This window comes from Agelaius phoeniceus, chromosome 13 (assembly GCF_051311805.1).
Source record: "Agelaius phoeniceus isolate bAgePho1 chromosome 13, bAgePho1.hap1, whole genome shotgun sequence".
NCBI classification, from domain to species: domain Eukaryota; kingdom Metazoa; phylum Chordata; class Aves; order Passeriformes; family Icteridae; genus Agelaius; species Agelaius phoeniceus.
The window spans coordinates 3,995,607-4,021,854 of record NC_135277.1 but is presented as its reverse complement, the minus strand read 5'-3'; the positions used below and the strand labels follow the sequence as shown (position 1 = coordinate 4,021,854).

General features: G+C 44.1%; 1 long non-coding RNA gene across 1 annotated transcript in view; it reads right to left on the bottom strand.

The window, feature by feature from the left end:
• Positions 1–774: 774 nt before the first annotated feature.
• The window catches only part of LOC143695164 (uncharacterized), a 48,536-nt gene continuing 23,062 nt past the window's right edge, over positions 775–26,248 (bottom strand). The window contains exons 2-3 of the long non-coding RNA XR_013184140.1: positions 5,812–5,925; positions 775–877 (exon numbers count right to left, since the gene is read on the bottom strand). This is a non-coding gene — a long non-coding RNA (uncharacterized LOC143695164). The remainder of the gene's footprint in view (positions 878–5,811; positions 5,926–26,248) is intronic.

The following is a 26,248-nucleotide window of genomic DNA, read 5'->3' as shown; positions in this document are numbered from 1 at the left end:
TGTAAGATCATTTCTGCTGTGAACACCTAATGACCTCTTTTATAAACTTGGGAGGGCTAAAATAATTAACATATTTGGGTCAAATTTTGCAAATAAACATCACTTTTCAAACCGTACTCTCTTCAATCTTAGAAACCATTTTTCAGTTAACCTATTTTTCAGCAATTTGTAATGGGCAAGCATCCCCAAATAGCGCAAAGTAGCAAGGTGAAATAACCAACATTCCCCACAAACTCAACCAAACTTTGATCACATTTACTTTGGTTTTGTTCTTCAAACTTGAAAAGGTTTGAAGGCCACAGTAAGGAGAGGCTGTGTGAGTGGGTGATTTGGTACCCTGTGCAAGAACCATTGTCTGTAGAGAAGGGAAATGCCAATATTTCATAGAGTCATGGACTGATCAGGCTTGAAAAAGACCTTAAAGCTCATCCTCTAGATCCAACCCTTCCACGGGCAGGGACACCTTCAACCAGACCAGGCTGCTCCAGGCCCTGTCCAACCTGGCCTGGAACATCTCCACAGATGGAATATCTGCCACCATTTCACTCAAATGCTGTGGAATGAGACACAGCTGCCCACACAGGCACTTCTTTGGCTGCAGAACGGAGCCCCAATCCCTTCAGGCAGCCCCAGGTCAGTGGTTCCTTTGCCAACAGGTCTGTAGTGGTTCACTGCAGGCCCTGCACAGAGCACTGACCCCAAATCCCACCTGCCCAGCTCATACCTGGACATCCAGCAGGTCCATCCCAAGGCCAGCTCTGGCATCTCTGTCTCCCCAAGCTGGGATTCCCAGTGCAGCCCACGTGTTCCAGCCACACCAGCTCCTCCAGGTGCTCAGGAGCCCCATCACAGACACTGGGAGATTTTAAAGTGTGTTCTGTGAAACAAGGAGAATAAAAATCAATGGCACTACATAATTCAGCCAGTGCCTTTCTTTGCTCACAAATCTTCATTTCATCAGCTGGGGAAATTATGAACCGTCTAAAAATAATGCAGTAAAGCTGGTGAATGACAATTGTAACATAAAGACTAATAGAGATGGTGGTGTGAATCTGGTGTATTCTGTTCTGCTAAAGCCCATTTATAATTTTTAATAAAAACAGTAACACTTTGCAATAAGTGGACATCATTTAATGCTCAATTACTATGAAATTCCTCTGGAAATACATATTAAGCACAGCAGCTCTGTATCTATACCAGGAGGGTTCCTTGAGATTGATGTTATCACAGGGAATACTGGGGGAATGTCAAGTCCAGCACCAGTGCACTCAATATTTTTGCCCCCTAGGTCATGTATCTTTTCCTCCCCCACCCTGACATTTAAGATGAATCCTTATCTATGTGGAGAGGAACCTTATAAATTATATTCATGCTGCATTTAAAAAAAAAAAGAAATTTGCAACACAGGCTGGCAAGGCCTTTAGTAATGATTAACTGAGACATTTTTGAATAACAATACAAAAGGTACAGCTCCTAAACAGGCAATTTTCTCTTGAAGGCCAAAAGGTTTCTAAACCCCCGTGTTTATAAAACAAGCATTATTCCAGATAAAGCACAAAACCTTTACAGCAGAACTAACTTCAACTTACTCATGATTTCTCTTAGCAAGAAAAATCTCATAAATCTTCATCCTCTACTTGCAAAAGCTCTTGTACTGCAACATCCTCAGCTCTACCTTACCCTCAGAGCCCACCATGTATTTCTGAGCCCTCTAATGGGCTCAGCACAGGTGGGATTGGTTACCCTGGAAAGCAGAGGGATCTCCCTGATCCCCTATAGCTGCCTGGCTCTGGGCATTCAGCCCCACATGTTGGTGTTTTAGCTCACCACTGCTCTGTCCTAGCAGGTTGTGGGAGAACTTCTTTGTCCCAGAGGTATCAGGGGGTAAAACCAAGGGGATGTGAACAGTGAGGCAGAAATTGAACCCCAGCAGGATATGGCTGGACCTCACTGAAGAAGTCTAAACCAGTGGCTCCCACATTTTGTTTAGCAACAACCTCTCTTAGCAACAGAGGCAATAAAAACAAAAATGGCTGGACTTGGTCTGGGAAATTTTGGGGAGCCAAACCCAAGGCTGTCCTTTCTCCCTGGAGGCATGCACAGCCAGGGCTCTCAGATGGCTGCAGTCCCTGCTGTGACTGCACCCAAAATCTGTCACCTGAGGGGGGCTTGACTGGCTTCTGAGCTGCTCTGCTGGCTTTGCAGTGAGGACTAACAAGGCTGGACAAGGTTTGAAGGATGGCAGGTACCAGCCCCAGAGTCCTCAGTTTGCAACACTGCCAGGGTCCAAAGACAAATTTAAAGGAGTGCATCTCTTCCTGGACAATAAACACCACCAATAGCTCCTTAAGCAGCTTGGGAAAAGGAAACACCAGTTGGAGGAAAGGGGGCATCCTAAAAGCTCCACTACAACTAACACCATTCCATTTAAATCATAGTTCACATTTTCTGCTGGAATGCAATTTATCCCAGACCCCTGAGCATCGTAGACACCTGGCATAATAGCCCATTAATTACTTCAGCATGGGAAATATATTTTAATATCTTTGATGCTCATTGCTAAACAATTCACATGTTCCCAAATGCACCTCAATGGTTTGTTCTTCTGCCTTTTAGATGTTAACAGCCTTTATTTTACAGTTTGGCTTTAATCAACATCTCCCTGAACCCTTTGCAGCATGTGATAATGTTATACCCTCATGCAGGGTCACCAGTTCATTTAGGAACTCAGGACAAGGTATTTATATTTTGCTGCACTCGTGTTCTCATCCTGTTAAAGGTGATTACAACATCAAGTTTTGTCCAGCGTTTCAGTCTCTGAAGATGAAAGGTGCCATGAGGTACAATGGTAGCAGGTCAGCATTTTCAATAAGCATCCATCTGTAAATAAGTCCCTTAAAATATTGCAGCAGTGTGAGTAGAAGCTGCACCCTAATTGGGTAGAGTGAAAAGCCACAGGGCTTATAAATATAAGGTGTAGGTGATCTGTCTTGCCAAAAAAGAGGAGGTTCGTTATATGAAGGACACATTATCCTTTTCTCTTCCTATGATTCAGCATGGTAAGTAGTCATTCCTAATTGGCTTACAGCTTAGTATGAAATATTAGGATGCCACACAATGTGATGACACAGCTGGATTCCTAAGGGAAGCTGAAGAGTGATCTGAGAACAGAAGAGGGACAAGAGCAGATGCGAGCCGGGGAAAAAAAAAAATAGTTGTGGCTTAGAGAGTAGCATGTCATTCTTTATCCTGCTGCTCCTGTGCGCAGCACGCTGCGTGCAGCACACCACCCTCCTGGTACACAGGCAAGAGACCTGTCAGCTCACAGCTCCTAAATAAAACGTGGGGGGGAAAAAATGGGATTGCTGGGACTGCTGGAACAGGAAGAGCCAAGCAGGCTGAATAAATCCGGGCAATAGCTGCCTCGTCATGAAAAATACACTGCACAAATTTCGCCTCTTGGCGCGTCCAACGATGATTTCCTCAAATTTATTCTCCGCTGGAAAGGATTTGCCAAATTACCGAGTCAAACAGTCCGTGGGTCACTCTCAGAAGTCCAGCACTGGGAGAGGAGGCGCCCAGGTCTGTGCTGGGAGTTGTTTCCTGGCTGGCCTTGATTCAGGAAGGTAATTAAACAGCTGCCTACCTGAAGTCAATAGGGCCATTCACATGCACTTAAGTGCTGCTGACGCCAGGCCGAGGGGAATAGGCTTCTCAGGGGGAGATTTTTGCTGCAAATACTAGTGCTAATTCAAAATTCACTTTCTGCAAAATCCTTCCCCTGCAGTCAGCTGAAATTAGCTATATCCACTGCGGTGCTTGCCAGGAAACTTGATAGAATATCGCCCAAAGTGAACATAAAGGAGAAATAAACACAGCAGAAATTAATAACAGGAGTTCAGACTGGTAGGTTGCAGGAGATGTGTTATAAATTTCATCCAGCTGTAATGCAAATTCTGCCAAATGATTGGGAACATCTCCCTTTTTATATCACTGTTTCACTACATATTAATAGCAACCAGTTACTGATGCAGTACTAAAATATTAATGATATGGTCATAAACCTGAATCAGTGCCTAACTTGGCAGAACAACGTAGGGCATCTTTTCAATCACGTGTGAACAAAACCAGTTTTCAGAAACCATTTTGTAACTGCAAAACCATGCAAGCAGAAGTAATTGCAGGGCTATTTTAGGCACAAAAAAATTGTTAGTCTTCCTTGGAAAATCAACAGCCCCGTTGAGGTGTACAGTATGGGTGCCCAGATCTTTCTGCAAGGCTGAGAGAATCTCAAACCAGGCAGAAATAAAGTTCATGCAATTAATTAGTTCTGTGATTTCATCTGCAGCTGATATGACTGACTTTTATGTGTGCATTAAAGACAATAGCATCCAGCCCCTGGGGATTAATTGTTTCAGCAGGATTTAGCCCTTTGTTCTGGACTGAGATGGAATATGGGAAGGCAAGAAATCCAAAGCAAAACCTAGAATTTTTACACTTGCCTGATGTTAGAGCAGCTGAATTTATCAACTCTGTATCGCATCATCCATGACCACAACAGAAATTTGGGGATGATAAAAGGATTTTAAAGTCAGAAACTTCCCTTGCACCTTTTATATTCTCCAGTCTTGGAAACATACAGAGACACTGAAGTGCCCTTCCCTGGAGAGCCAGGGGTCAGTGCCAGCTGAACAAGGCAGCCTTTGGGATGCTTGGTTCTCTATAAAAGACAAGCAGGTCTTGAAGTCTCCTCACTTCTCACTTTGGCTAAGCTCTATCAGAACTGGGCTGGTCCATTTCATTATTCACATTTGTCCCTTTCTGTGCAGATGAGGCCATGCATCCAAGCTCCTTTCACACACCTTTAATTGCAGCTACAAATTAAGGTAAGGACAGACACAGAAGGATTCTGGATTCTGTACAACTCCCAACAGCAGCTAGCACCCCAGGAAGAGCTGGAATACTAAAAGAATATTTTATTTCTACATTTCCAAAGGACACGGGGAATGGCTCGTTCCTCCTTCACCCCATCAGGATCCAAAATCAGCTCTGGAGAAACTAATTTATTGCCAGCATTTTGCATTGTCAATACTAAACCAAGGACATTGCTTTAAAGGTCTTTAACTGCTGCTTCTCTAACTCATCAGTGCACAAATAAGCTGACTTTGGTCATGACTGAGTTTTCCACTTAGAAGTGCAGAGAATGGCATGAAATTAATTATTAAGAAGGGTCTTTTTTTCTGGTTTTCAACCACAGTTACACAAATGAGGACCCAAATCCCACAGAGATATCACTTAACAGTGTCAGCACCTGGGAGGCAGGGCTGGTCACTGCGACAATGCCTTCATTATTTGCTGGCCAGAGTCACTGCAGTCACTTACAGCAATGATAATCTTTCTTCATTATACCTGCAAGCAGATGCCATCGAGGTGTGACTGACACTTCAGAGTAAGTAATCACATCCATTGGCTCCTTGTTTATTAACAACACCATTGAAATTTTAGTGTTGCTTCTGCTCAGGTGGAAGATAACATTTATTTGATTGACACCTGTCATTAGGAAAGTTTCTCCTACAAGTGAAGCAGCAAATAATACAGCCTGACTGCAAACAAAGTTGCCAAAACAAAGACTTTCTTTGGTCTACAAGTTACCAGAGCAGGAAGAAAACTGCCTGTGTTTTGAAACTCATTCTAGCAAGACACTACAAATCTCCCACATCTGAAGTCTACTCTAAAAAACCAAAAAATCCCTGTCTCTTGGAAGAAGACAAGTCAAACATAACTCGTTCCTTTATTCTTTTTCTCTCTTACCATGCTTTACAGATAATTGTTTCATCTTGTTCTTCTGTTTCCAAGAAAGACCTTTCTAAATCCTCAGGCAATATTCAGAGCAGGCAGATTTTTCTTTGAGTGTTCAAGGCTGATCTGATCAATTTAAAAAGAGGAAGGTTACAGTATATTTTAAACCAAATACCCCATAGTATAAAATCTCAGAGGCCATTCTAAAGAAAAATATATTTTGTTAGCAAGTAAATGCAAAGAAATGATAAAGGGATTAGGTACAACCCCCTTTCTCATGTGTCCTCTGGGATTTTCTGCATTGTTCTCTTGGTTTAAAGGGTTTAAAATACAAGGGTAAGGCTGCTGAAGTCCTGGACATGTGAGTTCTGTTCTCTGGCTGGAAATGAAGTGCTACAGATCACACAAAATTCTTCCTGGCTGTTTTGTTCCCCCACATTTTTGTCCTTTTTCACCCATAAAAGCTATGAATCATCTCCAGCCACAGAGTCTCCCAGCATGTGATGCACCACAGGGCCCCACAATCTTATCTGAGGCTCTTTGGACCCAGCTGCAATGTAAACACTTTTCACCACTGGGACTCCCTTACAAGGTTTAGAGTCTCTCTTTGCAACTGCAAATTCCTAGTGAAGTACAACTGCTGCCTTAAGGCTCCTTAAGGCCTCAGGAATCAGACCTGGCATAACATGAAATTTGCTTCTCCCTTTACAAACTAAAACTAAATAAACTCATCTTCTTTACAGTGGGACACTCTTCATTTCCCTGTCTTTCATTCTCCCCTCCCTCTTGTTGATTCCAAAAGGACACCACAAAGACCAACCATCAGGGCCAATTTGCTTTCCAATTTTCCCAGTAGCTTTGCAATCACGTTCCTTTTGTCACCTGAATGCAGTATATGAAATTTGCAGCCTGGGTGTGAACGGCTTCTGGAATTATCTCCCCTGGGCAAGACACCAAAGCAATTCAAAGGCAAGTAAACAGAATGCAAAAATACCTTTGAATTGGATTACACCATGTTCCTAAATCCTAACCCTGGTTCTCCAGTAGTTATCCATTCCTCCTTTCCTGCTTCCCTTCTGGCTAAAATTTTCCTCCCCAGAACTCAGTCCACATTGCCACAGCAATCAGAAATATTCTGTAAAGTTGCTAAGTCTGCATGAACCTCCAGAGCTTGGCAAGCTGTATTGCAACACCAAAATATGCTCTTGACAACCACTGACCCCAAAAGCTGATACGATCAAACACATCCCCCCACGAAAGAAAGAACAAGGCTGTAATCAGTTTTACCATTTTAAGGAAAATAAATCCTAATCCTTTGCTGTTCTGTGGTATTCCTCTAATTGCTGTTTCCTTACACATTCAAACATGTCCAATTTGGTTCTGTTGTTTGAACGTCACTTGGAATCAAATCAGTGTTGCAGATACAACGTCTTTGAACCTTTTAGTCCAGCTGTGAACTTTGGGCTTAATCCTTTAGGGCGCCCCTGTCTAGCAAGCTTTAATGTATATTAAATTTTCTAAAAGGAGAGTGAAAGTGGTCAAAGCGAGATAGTGCAAGGTTCTGTGTTTCATAAATTAATAAGCATCACCAACTGCATTGCTTGACCCTTTAAACTCTGTGAAATTAATATAAGTAGACAACCAAAGTGCACTTGGCCCCTGAAGAGCCTTGGAAGTTCACTTAAGCAATCCAAGTTTCCTTAAAGTTTTATAAGCCAGCTTTTAAAGCAAGTCCTTTGTACTTATTACTGGTGACAGTGAGCATTACAACAGCCAATGAACCTTTGCTGACTTCCGACCCCAATATGGTAGAGCACAGTTATCAAGGGAAATATCAGAATCAAAGCTTGTATATTACATCGAGGTCCTGACTCCTGCAAGAGCCCCCCATAGACTCCTCAGAGTATGTCAGGGAAATAAACAGCTAATATTCTCAGACATCTACTTATGATGTATGGATATTACTGTTTACTTAAGCACTTTTGGCATAGTAACACCCACCCCCACCTCCCAAATAAAAACTGAAGCCTCTCACGAAGGAAGCTGTGGCACTCCCAGCTCCTTTGCAAGAAGCCAGAATTTAGATCTTCTATTTAACCTGGAAAAACCCCCTGCACTTGGTGGTGGTGAGTCAAGCAACACTAAGTGTTCATCTTAACCGATTAATGGATTTAAATTATTAATTGGCACTAGGTAGGCATGGTGAGGAATACCCAGCCTTGTCTGAGCCCTGCACACGGGCTGAGACTGCCTGGAACAAAGAGGGCTCTGTGAATCCACACCTACTGTGTTCTGACATCAGTCCTGCAGTCACTTGTAATACTTGAGTTAGCATCCTGTAGAAATAAGATATCTCAGTGCTGCCAGCTGATTATATTTTTCATAATGTAAAAGGTTCTTGATGAATTATTTAGGGGCTTTTCCCACTGTTTAACGAAAAAAAGGGAAAAAAAGAAGAAAAGAGAGACAGAACCTCTAAGGCAGTCAGGTTTCTGGAAATAAACAGGCTGGCAGGCAGTGATGCCAAATATTAGTAATTATTATTGGACTGTAAAGCCCAATTAATGATGGTGTTCAAGCTAAACTTTTCAAAAGGGCAGGCAGAAATTCAAAGCCAGACAGGTTTTTTTGATGAGATGAGAAATCAGGAGATTATCTGCTGAAGGGCATCAAACCCTATTGCATGTGTCCCCCTCCAGCCATGAAGTCAGAGAGGGCACATGTTATCTGCTCTCTCCACCTGTTAACAACATTTGGGTGAAGCTTTTGCAGATATTTAATGACACTGATTTCCATTTGTTCATCTCATTTGTCTGCCTAGGTCTGGACATGGACAGAGCATGGAGAAAATAAATAGACAAACATAGAGACATATTTTATATATATATACCATACACGATTGTCCGTAAGAAATAAAACCCAGACAAAAAGCAGACATTAAGTATTAGGAAATTATTGATGAAATTCCCTAGCAGAAACATGGGTAACAAGAGACAGATGGAAAAAGGAGGCACTTTGAGGAATGTGGCTCACAAATTCCACACAAAGTGAACATTACCAGGGACAGGCTGGTGACAGGATCACAGTCCCTGCCAGGCACTTGTCTGCTCTGAGAACAGGGAAGTTCATTGAGCAACTCCCTGATTATTAAATCTAAATTGGCTCATAAGTGAACCTTGAAATACTTTGGGCCTATTCTGACACATGTGGCTCCAACTCAGATTGTTTGTGAGTGTAACCAAGCAGCAGTTATTGAAGATGGAATCACATTAATTGATCTTTATCAATAAAACAGATAATTTGAATGTGTATATATATGCTCACAGCCATCTACAGTGGTATTTGTGATTTGAGTGCATGAACCAATACTGCAGGAAATCAAAATATATTCAAATGAATCCCATGCACTGACTGGACACAAGGCTAAGGAATCACCCCAGTGCAGCATGAGGAAGCAAAATACAAAATTGTTGACATGAGAGAAAAATCCCTACGTTTAGGACTCCTTGATTTGCAAGGCAAACACTGGTGCCTGCTGCCTTTTCCTCAGAGTTATCCATCTTCTTGCTTGTGAGTGGATCCCCAGCTGGTGTCAGGGGAGATGTCCACAAGGAACAGGATGTGACAAAAGAGGTCAGCCTTTCCTTCCAAGAAAGGAAAGCCAACTTTGCAAATCCCAAATCTTCAGCACCAGCCTCAGAAGAAGGCTCTGGTAAATACTCATTTAGCTCTGGCAGAACAGGCTCTGCCTAAGAAACACAAACTGTGAGTCCTCCAGCTCTCTTTTTGAGAAAACTCTGTGTAACACTATCTGGAGGGGAAGAGACACAAATATCTCTCAAAAATGAAACCTGTTTTTCTTACTTGGAATAGTTCAGTACTGGAGAACCTATAAGAGCTTGCAGATGAGATATTAATTTGTTTTCCACCTTTCCCCAGGAGATTTCCAGGCTTTCTGATGAATGAGCTCTCTCTTCCCAGCTCCCATATTCAGTCAGGCCTGTGACACATCTTTGTTTTTTGGTTCCTTGGATCAGGAAAGTTTGCTGAGTCTGGGGGAGTCTCAGAACTGCCTTCCAAGTCACTAAAGTCTTCTGCAGACCACTTTTGATTAGCCAGCTGGAAAAGAAAAGTGCCTTTTATCAAATCCCCTGGGGCTAACTCATATTGAAAATAACTTGTTCTTAACACTTTTAGAGGCAGGGTTTCAAATGATGAATGAAGAAGAATATTCTCTGTCACAGGGTTTTCTTTGTTTTTCAAGTCCTCAGAGGGAGTTTGTGATCTTTGAAGCTCTGGGACTGAGAGCTCAGTCATTTCCCACTGAACTTGCCACCGTTTCCTTCTGCAGAAGGTTGGCTGTGTCTTACAAAAGAAAAGAAGAATATCCTGGAGTACATGGCCAGAGCATTTCCATAACTCAGGTAATCAATGTGGGGCAAAGATCTACTTTTTTCCTTTCTTCAGGCAGCAACCAGTACCAAACACTACAGTCCTGACTGTCCATGAACATTCCTGTCACACAAATGGCTTTTAAAATCATGGGAAATAGCCAGAGCATGTCTAACTTCACATACTGGTTTTCTGTTTTGTTTTAAATTTCTCATGCCTTTGTTCTTTGAAATATCTGAAGGTTTTACCTTTTTTAATTTTGGGGTGTTTTTCTTCTTTCAGTTTAGCAACTTTTCAAAAGCTCTTAGTTATTTCTCATGAAGAACAGAATCAGGCTCTGAAATGTAATTAGAATTTTTAAAGCTTCTAGGCTAATTTTCTTAAATACAAAACAAAAGAAAATGGAAATATGAAAATAGGTTTTGCTCAAGTGTTCAAAATTTTCAGTGGCTAAAAAAAGAGTGTTATTAACAACTTCAAAGTTTTCCAAATTTTAAGCAGAATCCAGTAGAACTTTTATGAGACAAGAAACCCTTTTCTGACAATTTTATCAGTGAAGCTTATAAAGAAAAGATCTAACAGACAATGCATAAGAAAAACACTGAGACTATCAATTAAAACCACAAATACTGTACTTGGCTCAGAAAATTCCACAGTGAGTGGATATTAATTTCAAGGATACAAATTAGTAACTATAAACAGCATTAAATGAGTCACAGAATAGCCTGACTTGGAAGGGACCCATGAGAATCATCGAGTCCAACTCATGGCCCTGCCCAGGACACCCCAAGGTTGCTGTACATGACATTGTACAAACAAGATCTTGGTGCAGTCCCACCAAGAGAACCAGATACAAGCTCCTGCTGAATTCCCCTGACTCCTTAACTTGGGTGCAAACACAATTTTCTTGGTTAGAGTCAGCTCAGGTCCCTCTGTGCAGCGCTTCCCCAGGATACAGAGCTGCACTTGGGTCCTTCCAGCCCACTGGACACTGAGCCCATGGGTATTTTAGGGTTAATAAGTCACCTGGTCCTGGCTCTGGGGTCCCACCTCCCTGAAAGGGGAAAGATTTCAATTCCTTCAGGCTGAAAGACAGTGGATATAAATTAGCTATTCAAAATAAAGTTTGCCCTATGAGGGTGGGCAGGCCCTGGCACAGGTGCCCAGAGCAGCGGTGGCTGCCCCTGGATCCCTGCAGTGCCCAAGGCCAGGCTGGACAGGGCTTGGAGCAGCCTGGGACAGTGGAAGGTGTCCCTGCCCATGGCAGGGGGTGGGATGGGATGGGCTTAAAGGTCTCTTACAACCCAGACCATTCTGTGATTCCTGCCTTGCAGCCAGAGGAAACCATGCTCCAACTTCTCTACCTCCCAATGAAGAAGTTCTTCACTCCCAGCCTCCTGCCTCCAGCAGAGGCAAAAGGAGAAATCCTGCTTAACTATCTGTGACCTCAATGGCAAGCAATGGTCATCTTCCACTCAACCAAAAAATGTGACTGCTTTGGTGTGGGTGTGCATCTGCCTGAGGGAATACAGAACAACTTCAGCTGCCTTGTGTGGGGGTGGAAACGCCCTTGGGGTAACCTGGGTGATTCTTTTCAGGCAGATGAGGGAAGGCTTAAAATGGAAAAAATTGAGATTGGACCTTAGCATGTCCCTAACTATGGACATGAAAGACACACAGGGAAAATCACTGAGGGGCAAAAACTTCAACCACTAGAAGAAGGTCTAGTATCAGCTACAAACTCTGCCAAACAACATCTTATTAAGCCAATTCTGTCCAGGCAGGCATTCACCCCAACACTCCAGCTGAGCTACTGACACTGCAGCAAATTTAAATACTGAGTTAGCCCCCAAAAGAAACCCCTCCCACACAGACTAAACACATGCTACATCTCCCACAAAGGAAGGAGACTTTTCTACAGCTCCAGAAATATTCATTTGACAGTTTCTCTTTCCTTGGCTACAGCTCTAGTAATTGATCTGCTCTATTATTTTTCCCCATTCTTTCTCTCTTACATTTAAATATGTCCTTCATACTTCTGGAGGGTTTTTTTCCCTAGCCTGTATCTCCACTGTTACATTATTTTTTATCTCTATCCTCTATTCTTCATGTGTGAAAAGGGTGCTCTGTTCTCTAATATTCATTTTTCTTTTTTTATTCTCCAAGTACTTTCTTTCCCATCTATAACAGCCCCTAATATGCACCTCCATTCGATTTTACTTACCCAGCTTGAAACCCTCTCATTCTAATTACCTTTTCAGTTTTCTTCTATTTCTCCCTTGAGATGTCTCAATTAGTGTACTTTTTCTTACTGGCTGTCACCTCTGAGCTACAAGGTGGGTCTAACTCCAACTTAAACCATGCAGAAAATAAATGAGGAGCTGTTCTTGGCGGCCCTGCTGAAGGTGGTGTTACTTTACAAACTAGTGCACCTTTAATAGATGATAAATGGGCAGAAAAGTGGCCTTGTTAATGCAGCAGCCCTTGATTTGGTTGCCATGCCGTGTCCTTTCATTACTCAAAGATACAGGAAAGGCAACCTATGCTAAGTCCTGGGTGATGTAATTCCATACAAAGAGAGTGAGTAGAGGCTAATTAACATAGTTCTGGTCAAAGCCTGAAATTAACTCTTGTCTTTAAAGACCAAAGCTAAAAATGTCATTTGTCTTGCCCATAATTATGTTTAGAGGTAATTATGGTAGCAGAATAACAGCAAGCAAAATGAGCCTAGGAGTGGGCTGTTCTGCCCTTTCTATCGCTAGCAGGACTCGGAATTCTATTTCTGTCAAAGAGAACTGGATAAAAATGCAGGTGACATCCACAGTACATTTCTTTGATTAAAATTGGCACTGTTATATTGAAGTTCACACAGAGCTTTCAGAACCTGAGGAGTAAATTCTCTCTCCACATGTTCCCACATAATGGAGAAACGAGCACCCTCCCCATGGCCGCTGGCACTGCTGCCAAGGGGAGATGTGAGCCTGATTAAAGAGCCAGGCTTGGACCCCAGAACCACGTCCACAGGGACATGTCCTGCCACAGACTCACCTCCCAGGTCCCTTCAAATGACCCAAGATATCTACACAGCACAGAGTTACCTCCAAATTAAAGCATTTACTTCCTGGGGTAATTAATTTGTCATGCAGGTCTGACCACATCATCATTTCTCCAGAGCCACAATAACTACCTCTGTGTTCTGCAGAACAGATATGTACCCCACATGTTTGAAACCCCTTATTTAAATTATATATCTATGCTTAAAAAGATATCATTGTTGTTATTATTGCTGCTATTATTAAAATCCCAGTAGCATATGCTGCTGTCACCATTCAGGTGTCCTGAGATCCATCTACCTGCAGCGCCTGCTTCACCACCAACCCTGAAATTTATGGGCACATCATCCATAAGTGACTTGGAGGATTTATTTGTGAGGTATGGAGCACTAATTTATAGATTTCAAACTAAACTTTAGATTTCTACTGCACTGGGGCTGAAGGGGATAAAAATGCACACGCACAGCCCATTACTGCATGGGCTGCTGGCAGATGCCAAGGTCTGGAACACAGCTGTAAGCAGAGCACATTCACTTGGTCCAAACTTGTCTGTTTCTGAAATTATTGCACTTTGCAGTGTAAATTCAGTGAATTCACCCAAGGGCCCATAATATCATTTTTGGCACAAGTACAAACTAAGTTATAGCCATGATTTCACAGAGATGACGATACTGCATAAAACACCTTACAGCAACTTTTATGAAGTTCTGAAGGAGAAAAGATCACCTCTGCAGACTTTCCTAATGGTTCTAATGGAACACCTCTGCCATTTTCACTGGTATCCTTCATGGAAAGAAGGGAATCAGGGAAAAGTTCCTCTGAGGGGACCAGCCCTAGGGGTTCCAAAGGCATTCTTCACTGTGCTGCTGAAATCTTAGTCAGTCTTAAGAAATCAGCTCCACTGGAGCACTAAATTTTAAGCACCAGTTTAAGGCCATGGTACAGGAGTTGTGCTTTAAAAAAAAAATTTAAATGCCTAAACCTCTATAGCCCTTGACCTGCCTCTTTTCAGAACTCCAGAAAACTTCCAGAAAGTTTGGGGGCGTCCTGTCCCCAGAATTTCATGGGTTTTCCCCAGCTATATCAGTTACCCAGTAAAATGTGTCCCTTCTCCCTACAGACATTGCCTCACATCCTTCTTTAGACCTTCACAGCTATTGCATTACTATCACTACTTTTACAAGTGCCAAAAGTACCTTTATGATGACATCTGCCAGTATCACCTGACAGACACAAGCACCAAAGCCCATCTGGAAAAGCTGCTTCTCCCCATAATATTTTTGCATACTTCATGAGATTTTCTTGCAAAATTTTTTAATGATTTGTTTAAACACAAAAAAAAAGCGGAAGAGTTGCGTGTTACACTGACATCTGTTACATTCAAACTCTCTTTGGGGTCCTGTTAACCAAGTTTCATCCCTAACTAGGTGGAATTCTAGAGATGCAAACCTTGCAAAGTTGCAATTTATGGGACCTGCACTGAAATTGCAGATACCCCTGTCAACTCCTAAGAGCAAGGACAGTTCTCTGCAGCACACCCAGCCTGCCTTGTCCTCCCAGAGGAAGTGCAAAGCACAGAGAGTGCAAACCAGAAAACCAGATTGTGACTGAAGAGACCCAGAAACAGCAAAAGTACCCCTGAACCTAAACCATCTTCTGAAACCTCTCACTGGCACGGCACAGAACCAGCAGAACAAAGATGTGATCTGAAAATAGAAAGCTTTTGAGTTCAGAGTCTGTCACCAGGGGCACATGTGACACTCTTTGGAGCTGCACCTGTTCTAGAGTGCACCAGGAGCTGGATAGAGTGGCAGCAGTGGCAGAGGGTGACCATGTCAGTGAGCCCACAGGACCCCAGCCACCAGCAGAGATTTATCTCTGTTTAGCCATGCAGCCTCTCTTCACACAGTGGGCTCTGAATCAGGCTCTCAGATGCCTTGCACCTCCTTTCCAAAATATTTCATCTTCATTGCCCCAAGGTTTGGTGTGGCCGGACCCACCAGTGTGCACATACCATAAAGAAATGTGTTCTACAATCTCACCACAGTGCAGAGATCAAACTGGAAAAGATCTTAGAGGCCACAACTTCTTTAGCCATGAAACAAAACTTTCACTGCAAATCATTAGTCTTCACAGGAGTGACTCATCTTCTCCCCTTGGCATGGGAAGCTCATCAGATGCTCTGGTGTTTGACCAGCTGAGCAGCCACTGGCAGAGCACCTTCTCCTCTGAGGTCAGTAGGTCTGTGTCAGCCAGGCCATCCCACCAGCAGTGGCACCTGCATCCATGGTTCCCAACCTGCAGCACTGCATGAAGCCATCCCAAGGTGGCCTGCTGCCACAGAAGAGCTCATGGCTTTCCCTTCACATTATTTGGGCATGACTGATACCAACTGCTGACCTTGAGCTCACAGGACCATGGTTTTCCTCTCCCTGACATCAATGGGATATCTAAAACAGATATCTGCTTTTACTGAAGCCCCCAACTCCTCCTAAAAACAAAGATTTGTACTGCAGGGGAGAAAGCAGAGATCCCAGTTTGTGCTCAGAATCCAGCAGGATGAATCCATCACTGCCACTTGGCTTCCAGTTGTTAATTTGAGTGAAGGAATTCTTATCTTCTATGGAAACCTTCTCAAATCAGCAGGAACTTGTTTGTTAAAACTACTTCCCTGTCTCTACTGGGTTGAGAGCACCTTGGTCTTTGCAGAGCAGCACAAAACAACACAGACAACTCTAAAATGTCTCAGATGGCAGCTCCAAATGCTTACAGTTTATGTAAAGCCATGGAGCCAGCATGATAAGATCTAATTACCAAGCGAATTAGTAAAAAAACAGCTGCAAGGTTTGCAGAAATGTCTGGAAGTGCAGAGTAAATGGCCACAATTGATGGAGTTATTGCACAGGCATCCTCAGGGCACAGTCTGCAGCACTCCAGTCCTAACCAAAATCACTGTCAACAGTTGTTGTTTTCTCCATTCTGTTAAATGAGAAGAGCATGAAAATGATCCTGCAAACAGCCATTTAATATTCTCATGCACGTGAACTGCAATTATCAGCAGCAGCAGCAACAACAAACTCTGCTGTAATGTGTTCATGGTTAATCAATTCAATTGATCACTGTTTATTAAATAAAAACCTGCTCTCTAAACAGTTCTTCTCTAAATGGCAAGTTTTGGGGCTTGGGTTTTTTTTCCTAGCTTTCTTTTTCTTTTTTCTTTTGTTTTTTTAAACATGCTTCTAGGAGAATCAGGAGACCAATTAAAGCTTTTAATTTAAATCCAAGCTAAGAGAAATTTTAGCAACATATAGTGCCTTTACAAAAGCATTAGCTTAAAAGAGGTTTGAATCGGCCTAGCCACTCTCTGGAAAAGCTGCACTGGATCTGATTTGTTCCAATTCCAAAGGCTTTCAAGGCAGGTTAGCAACAGCCAGCACATTTATGTGGGTAAGAGACAGTCATGACCAGGTCAGCTCAGGATATCAGAAGTGGGCTGTTGGCAATGCAGATTAGGGGACACACTTTATTCACATCAGCACTGTAGCATTGATCACCCCTATTCTGCACCTTTACAAAGTAGATTGGAAATCAATGAATTGCAGGCTGGAGAGATGCTGTGGGTAACAGAAATCCTCTATAGCCAGTTATCTCCCTACAAGGAATAACGACCCTGCACAGACTGGAATCCTTTAAATCTACAAGGAATATCCACTCCATCACAAGTTCAATGGAGATTGATACCAGGCACAGTCAGGGTCTGGCTGTACCCCAGCCCAGAGCCAACTCCAGCACTTGAACACCACACCCAGAACTTCCACCTGCAGTGCTGGAGTCCTCCCTGCCCTTCAGCTGCTCCAAAGGCTGCAGAAGGGAGGAGAAGGGGAGTGTTGACACACGAAAATAACCTCGTGGGATTTAATTAAGACCACTGAACCTGTGTCACTTGTAATTTATGGCAGATTTGAACCCATGCCTCCAGAGGGGGAAAATGAAGGCATTTCCAGTACATTAGCTGACTTCAATGGCAAAGTCAAATCTGACGTCCTGTGACCCTCGAGTGAACGAAGACTAAGGAGCCCCTGTTACCCCAATTATTTCTGACTAGATTTGTGAAATGTTTGCACTGCCATGGAATCCAGCCACAACCAGGTACCTGCCCTAATGGAGCAAGTGCAAAGCCTCCCCATGCCATGAAACCTTGGTAAGAACATTAGAAACCTCCAGCAAAACTGAGCCACTAAAATGGCATGTTCCATGGAGAACAAGGGGGTATACATGGGGTATATTCCCTGCCCTGCCAGCAGACACCTGGCCTCCACAGGAGCTAAGAGAAGGCTTACAAATAAAGCTCTGCAAATAACCAGCTTTCCCTTTTATGACCAAAGTGAAAAAATGAACTTCCCAAAACTGCTTTAGGTCAAGTAAAATATTTTGTTCAGTCTCATATCACACACAGAATCACCAAGTTGGAAGAGACCTTTAAGACCATCGAGTCCAACCCAATATCAGGTGTTTCACCTTTGATCCCTTCGGAGACTGGGGGAAGGGAGAGAACTTGCTTTATTTACTGGCCAAAATGAGGCATAAATGTTAATATTATTTTTTAAATTATGTTTTAATTCCTTACTTTTCAACCAGAATTAATTGCTAACTATGCAACCAACTTGCAAATAGGTTTATCTGACCCAGAATTATCAGTTCCCTTCAGGAGGAGGAGAGGAAATCACTGAAATCTTTCACTCAGAATAACTTCTTCAGAGGTATTTCAGGGGAACTGAAAATTTTATATGAGTGTCCCAAGTAAACAAGTTCAATAAAATAATACTAAAAGGAAAACTTGTCCCCAGGATGAAATGTCTTGCCTGACTGACCAGCAATAACAACACCAGGGAGGCTGAAAGCTGCAGCAGTAGCAGCAGCCTCTATAGTCTGACCTGTTTGAGAGAAAAGGGATTATTAGGGAATAAAATTAAATCCTTTCGTTATAGGTTCCACAGCCAGTGAGTTTAGCACACAGCTGTCTAGTGACCGTGGTAAATCCATCTCTACCCCCAGGCTTGCCAGGCAGCATCAGCCAAATGAATTCCTGATCATTCCAAGTGATCAGACACTGACAGCCGGGAGAGGAGCAGGGCAGGTACAGCCCGGAAAGGTGCAGGGGGGACCCTGCCCAGCCCAGCTCGGCAGAAATGTCCCCAAAAAAACCCCAGGCCTGCCCTGGGTGCTCACATGAGCCCGGCACTGAAGGGAGGGGGGTGTTCCCCGTAGGAAATTGGCATCTGAAGGATAGAAGCGATGCCGCATCAAAGCGCTTCATAATGAGCTACAAATTTTGCTCGTAGTTCAGCAATTTATATGGATTAGCAGCCGCTGACCTTCCCAAGGCCCCCGAACGCCGGCAGGCTCCATCCCTGGTCACAGAGTGACCTCTAGTGTTCCCTACAGCCGAGCAGACCGGGCCGAGCCCAGGGGCTGCGAGCGCTTCCCAGCCGGGCTAACCTGGCATCCTCCCGGAGCTCTCTTGGTTGAAATCAGGGCAGGAAACACCTCCCGGAGCCTGCTCCAGCTCTGCTGCACTCCGTACCACGGCAGGATGATAGAGAAGTACCCAAAAACCTGAAAATGTTGAGCCTAGTTATAGAAACCTAGACAGGTTTGGGTTAGAGGAGACCTTACAGCTCATCTGGTCCCCCCCTGCCATGGGCAGGGACACCTTCCACCAGAGCAGGGTGCTCAAAGCCCCATACAACCCCTTCCTATGTCTTCTGCTTCCCCACTTGTGAGAGCAATCTGCTCCTCTTACTAACTGGCACACAAAAGTTTTAATGAATTTTTAAAACCTGAAGAATGTTAGTGCAGAAAGGTAAAACAGAGCCGAGTGCACAGGTTTGAATCTATTTCCTGCAGAGCCCAGGTGTCTGTAAGCAACAAAACAGACCTGCTGTTTAAAGTAGCAGCATCCTCCAAAGGCTACTTATTCCTGCATCTTTGCAATCCAATCTGGAAACCCAGGAGCTCCAGCACACTGCCAGGAGGGGACAGACACGTGGCACCTCCTGAGCCTGGCTTTCTGTTTGAGTGTGGATCAGCACTGAGCACACCCAAACCAAGGCAAGGGAAGGTCACTGAATCACTGCACAGGGACAAATGCTGGGAGTGAACATTGTCACACACCTCCTGACAATCATTCCTGCAGGTTTTCCTTTTCTGCACAGCTCCCTTTGGGCTGGGAGCTGCATTTCTGATCACAGAAAGAAAGAAATAGCTTTGAATCTTCCTTCTTATCAGTTACTGTCCCCAGTAACCATGGACACTGGACTTCCATGGAGCAGGGGAAAACTACACTGCAGCAACAGCAAACCCCCCAGATCTTCTCAGTAGGGACATAAGGACAATACAGCATTAATTGATGTAAGCCAAGTTCAAGCAGGTCTTTCTGAGATGACCACAAAATGTTCTCAAAACTTCTCACCACAGTCAGTTCAGGTACCTGAAGATTCAAGGGCCCCATGTACTCTTGGGGGACAAGTCCAGCACAAAATCTCCATGTCTGCCTTTCAGTGATGTGCAGTAAAACCTCATCTCTCCAGTCTCACAAGGTTCACATCCTCTACCTCAAAGATCAACCTGGACTAGCAAAATTTGAATAAGTGACGTGCCAGAAGCTGAAAGGCAAAGGGTAAATGGGAATGGTAGGAATTAGTGTAAGAGTGGGAGTACAGAGGTACCAAAAGGAGAAGGGGAAAGAGCTGAAGAGCAGTGGTCAGGATGTTGCCAAACTGGCTGTTACTGTGGCCATGGAATCTTCCAGCTTCAGCTTTTATTGTAACAAAATATAATGCAAGTATTTTCATTTGGATGGGCAACTGAGATAAGCAGATTCACTCTGCTGGAATGAAGTCAGGGCTTACAGATGCTCCTTTGGTGTTTCTGAGTCCTCTGTGCTTTTAGCTGCTACCTTTTCTGTCCTTTCCCTCATCTGTAAGGACACCTCAGACCACTTTGAGTTCTGACAGTCTGCTTAAATCCATGGGCAGGCTTCTACCCTCCACAGACCTGTGGCACACATCTCCTTCCCCAGATCATGGAATGAAAAAACATAATAAAATCAAATAAACAAAACCATTTAATTTTGAAACCTTGTGCAACTCCTTTCACCTACACAAAAGAGCTGAAGGGACAAGTGCCTATTTTAAGCAGAGAAGGCCAGAAAGTCCATCAGCAGCTGGCACAGTGGCTTTTCCAGACAAAATGAAGACATGAGCTGGAGTGGCATGAATGACAGGGCTGGCACTCCTTGCAGGCCATGATTATCACTTATCAAATTACCCATGAGCAGAGCAAGCCAAGTGGAGCAGCACATCACACTCACACACACCAAACCAAGAACCAAGGCCTCAGGAAGCTTCAGAACTCCCTGTCCTCAGCTGGGGGGAAGAACCTTGTACTTAGGCATAAGAGAGTGACTCAGTGTTCAAAATTACCTGTTCTCCTCTCAGAATCATAAAAGGCACAAAAGGAACACGCTGCTCAGAGAAAAAAAAAAAAAAAAAAAAAAAAAGATACTCTGATATTATACAGGGATAAGGAATAGAATAAAAGAAGGGTTAAGGAAGTGTCAGCCTGGAATACATCTGGTAATTGCTTGGTTCAGTGTTCTGAGGGATTGGCTCAATTGTCCTTGGAGTGGTTTCCATCAACTTCAGGAAGCCCTTAACACACAACCAGCCTGACAGATGGATCTCCACCATACCTCAGGTACCACTGCACCTGGAAAAAATCTCAGCTGAAAGAGAAAGCAGGTTTGATGAAGGCTGAAATTAAGGCTTGTTCAACACAGGGCACTGAGTTCAAATAGGAGGGAGGAAAATTAAGTATGTCTGAAGGCTCCCTGACAAGACACAGATTCTGGAACAACAGTACAAATACCCTGCATCCATTTCCAAAGGGCAAAGGAGCTTCCATGGAGTGATAATCCAGAGTTATTCCTGACTGATATCTCCTCCTGCAGACAAACACTTGTTAACAGTAAAACACAGTGTATTGACAGGAATAAACTGTAGAATTCAGATACATTTGTTAGGGCTAAGAGAAGTGTAAACCTCGAGGATAAAATTAGGGAAAGTGTCTACTTGTAACTTGTTGAGGAACCAAGGGAGAAAGCTAAAATCAAACAGTACCAGACAGACAACTATCAGTAACCCAAACAGAGAGGTACAACAGGGCAGAGAAATAGCAGCCCAGATGGTGGTCATGTGAAAAAACACATTCCACAGATTGCAAAGTACTTAACTTATTTATGATTACACGAGACAGAGAAACATGGCAAAGTTAAAAAAGAAATAACTTGGACCACCATCACAGACATATGCCAGTTGTGCACCTCTCTGATTTTGACTCATTGTTTCTTATTTTTTCAGCAAGATACCTTTGATGTTTTAGATATGTCTAGAAGGAAAGAAAAGTCTTACAAGATAATTTACGATCTTGCATACCAAAGTACTGAAGGAAATGGTGATTTTCCTGAGAGACAGAAATTCTAAAATATGTTAAGCTGGTCAATAGCTACTTGCCACTGGTCTGCCCAAGAAAAAGACTAAGGTTATTCTGATGAGTAAAGTGATAATATTGCAGCTTCTCCCAGTATTGCCTGAGCATCAGTGCTCTAACAAGAGAGAAGAATAGCCATGTCAGGAACATCTCTCCTCTTTGTCTTCATTAATTTACATTTTTGGCTGCACACCCCAGAGGTGTGCAGCAGAGAGGAATGTGCAGGCTACAAAGGGCTCAGCTGGAATTGCAGCCCAGTTCTACCATAAAATGACTCAAAATTCATTAAATAAAATAAAGCTGTTGTAGCCCAAGGATTGACTGACTTGCAGTTTCCCCTGCTCCTGGGTTAATACAGCAGAGTTGGCACATTGATAGAACACTCAGCAGGACAATGGGGTGTGCTGAATTCAAATGAGCCTTCAAGGCTGGTAGGACTCTGCAAGGGACTCTGTGCATAGTCTGCAGCTTGGAGGAAGGGAAGAGAATAAGGATAAAAAGGGAAGAAAAATGTAAAAAGCAGCAGTTGCACACTGACATAGATTTGTCACAGAAAACAGAGGATCCTGAACACCTTGAAGTGACTACAAACCAGAGAAGACCACAAATTCTACCTTTCAGTTTAGATTAAGTGGATCTTCTGCTTTAGGTGTGTCTGACTACAGGTCAGCTCATTATAAAAATCAACAGTCCATACGTCCCAATGGGACATTGTCAGAAATCCCAGAAGAATACATACCTGGAAAACCAAATCCTGCAGAAAACCAGTGACTACCAGAGTGCCAGACTGCCTTGGGCCCATCCCTGTGCTCAGGTCACAGCCCAGCTCACCTCCTGCAGCAGGAGATGTCAGACATCAGCCACACAGGGCTGGTGAGGTGAGGCTGTGACACCTCTCAGGAGCAGGGAATGTGGAGCCTGTCCATGAGATCCAGGTGCCCATCAGCTGCAGGTTTCTGCTTGGAGAACAGCCTGGTAAGAGCTGCTCCAGGTGTCAGAATGTACAGAGGGTGGGCTGCTAAGCCAAAGCCTCCTGCCAAAGGCAATCACTCACTCCAAAAGCTGATTCTGGTTTCAAATCAGTCGTGCCAGCACTCAAGAAAGTGACTCAGGCACTGGGCTCTGCAGACTTGAGTTAAGTTAACCCTGAGCAGGACCCAGGTCTGAGACATGAGAGCCAGCACCACCACAGGAGTGCCAAGCAAGAGCAAACACCTGGAACAGCCTCCCCCACAGACAGACAGAAGGCTCCTCTGTAAAAGCACAGGCCAGACCTGCAGCTGAGTGCCACCATCAGCAGAGGCAGCTGGGACTGTGACCCCAGGGAGGGACACGGGGACCGACTGCCAAGGCTGGGGCAGCAGAACTCCTGGGAGTCTGAACTGCAGAAAAGCCCAGTCCATGCTGGCACAAATGATACACAGAAAGGCAGGAAAGAGGTTCTGGAAGCAAAATTAAGGCTCTGGGAAAAGGAAACTGGAGACAATGAGTGTTCTCTGAAAACACTCCCAGTAACTCAGTGCAGGACTGGAAAGAGAGGCAAAAAAAAGCCAAGGTTTAATACCTGGCTGAGAAGAAGGTTGAAAGAGCAGATTTGTCAGGAAAAGGGGACACTTCTGCAATGGGGGAGGCTCATGCTAAAAGGACAGATGTCTCTGCTGTGTTGCCCAATGGCTGTTCAAACCAGGGAGGCTTTTACACTGGGGAGCAGAGGGAAGCAAACAAGTGCAGAGGCACAAAGAGCTTTGGCCAGTGCTTCTTTGAGGACAAAGCCCCAGAAATCATCTATTCTCATGTAGAGGATGCAGCAGGGAACAGAGCAAGTCAGACAGAAGGACAGCAAACAGAGTAGGTGCCATTTGTGCAAAGTACTGTGGAAATGAAAACAATGACACAAAATGACAGAAATCTAATAAGCTGGAAATCTGGAATATCTTCATTAGGTGGAGACATCAGCTAAATGTGTATTTCACAAATTTGGAGGATGGAAGACAACCTGAAATATTCTCCCCACACACCACCCACTCCATTTATGCACAAATCAGATAAATATGGGGTGATTTTCTCCATGCACAAGAGAAGACATTCTGGGAGAAATGCCCAATGGCTAATATTTGTTCCATACTAGATGCATCAGCAGTGTTCTGGCAGCAGCATTAAGGCACAAAAGCAGGGTTTGTGCCTGGGTGCACTCAGGACCTCCCCTGGGAGATGCTGCCACCTCTAAGCAGCATTTGGGTCATGCTCAGCATGCAGGGGTTGTCATGCTGAATGCAACACACTTCCCAAGCCATCAGAACAGCAGAGCAAAGGCTAAATGCAGGTGTTCTGGGCTGGAGAAGAGACTGGCAGTTTGGGAAACACATTAATTCCATAGAAGAGAAATAATACACTAGGTAAGAAGCTAACATGCCGTGGTGGGCAGTGTATTACTGAAAGGTTAACATCAGCAGATGTCCTGCCCCAGGAGATGAGGAAACAACACTTGAAATGGTGACTGACAGGGGGAGCTGAGAGTTTACAAGCTCTCACCTCTGCACAGCCTTGTCTTTACACCTCTCCCCATGCTGGCAAGAGGAACTGCTCTTTTGAGGATCTTCACTACACCTCCATGCCCTCTGTGCAGCAGCCCCATCAATTTGGGCCATGCTGACCCTGGTTAGCTCCTCTGGGACCCTGCAGAACCTGTGTTAACTGTGATGGATCTGTGACAGCAGCCACAGAGCAGCACCACGAGCTGAGACTGGCCCATGCCTGAGGGGTGGAACTGAGGAGTGAGGACCTGGAACAGCTCTGCTGGAACTCCTCAGTTTTTACTCTGTTTAAAATTACAGATGCAGAGGTTCTAAGGAACCCCATATGAGGTCATCCAGTTCTTCCTCCTGGCCCAAGAAAGGGCCTAAATCACTCCTGAGAAATGAATTATCAGGAGAAAATATTCTGAGAGCAGAAAAAACAATTGCTTAAACCTTACTTCTTAATGTGTATCAGCTTTCAATCTGTATCTGTGTCAGGCTGGGGGTGTTTAACATGGGATTGTACAATTCCTAGAGTAGTTTCAAGAACAAATTGTACCAGAGCCACAGAAAGAGAGAGTTCCCTAGGAGGTATTTGGGTAACATAACCAATTAATACAGAAAGAGAGGGTGGGTGTGTGTGTGTGTGTGTCTGTGCATTTGCAGGCAAGTACAAAAAAGCACATGGACACACACAGCCACACATCACACCAGGATGCTGCAGAATCCCATGGACAGCAGCAGCATGAAAGCCTGCTTTTGCCTGAATTATTTCTGAAATTTCTCAAGCCCTCCTGTTTTGCAGAATGGAATTATTTAAAACCAATATAGAGAAGCAGGATTGCACTTTAAAGAGGAGAGGGATACAGCCCCACACTACCAGTATCTGTGGAAATCCAATTTTGTTTCACAGTCTCAAATAAAGTTTATCATTCTGGCTTCACCTCACCTAGATCTGCAGTTTTCCAACTCACAGGGTGACAAAACAAAATTGAAACATATATCCAAGTACACTGACAGCAGTTTGACCCTGGCTTGAGTTAAACTGATTTTCATGTCTGAAGACAACAATGATTTTTGGTGTCATCAGAAGTAATGGGGGAGGTGGGGGTACAACAGAATGTCACAATGTGGGGTGCCACAGACTGGAAACACAAACTCCTTGATGGGGTTCCCTGGTCTCTGGGGTGCCCCTGGTAAAATGATCCAAGTGGTTCTGGCCCATTGCCACGAGCCCTCTCCTCTGCTGCATGTGCAGAGAAATGTGCTACAGCATTCTGAACATGTCACTGGCACTGTTAGCACAGATAAAACCTCCCTCATCTTTAGTGCAGCAAGCAGGAAAGGATCCCTCCTTTAATTATTGAGGATAAGTGAGCCACCCTCCCAAAGACAGCTCACACTGGGCTGTGCCCTGCAGAGGCAGAGCTCGTGAGTTGATGTTGCAGAGCTTCAAAAATATTTTGCTCTCTTTCTTCAGCCATTTCTCACTTCTTTGTTTGGTTTGTTTTTTCTCCTCCCTTGAACTGCCAAGCCCTCTGCATCTGAGGACAGCAGCAGCACGAAGGAAGCCTGAACAGAGCTGGCAGCTGTGCTGCCTCCCCCTCACCCCCAGCCTGCCCAGGTCAGGAAGGGTCTGCTAAGCCTCCTGCACCTCTCACCTGAGCTTGCTGCTGACCCAGCTCAGGGGAAGGAAGGGCCCAGCTGTGGCAAACAGAGCGTCCATCACTCTCCCAGGAATGGGATGGATTGTGTCACTCAGGAACAATTTCTCCAGCAAACACAACTCCACTGATACATCAGCTCCTGCAGCCCAGGCTGAGGGGCCAGGGGAGGATCTGTGAAATGAAAGGGACAAGACCTGAGTTTTGGCTAAAATATCCTCTAAAGTTTTCAACTGCTACCTGCAAAAATCTGTCCCTTCCACCACTTGTCTCC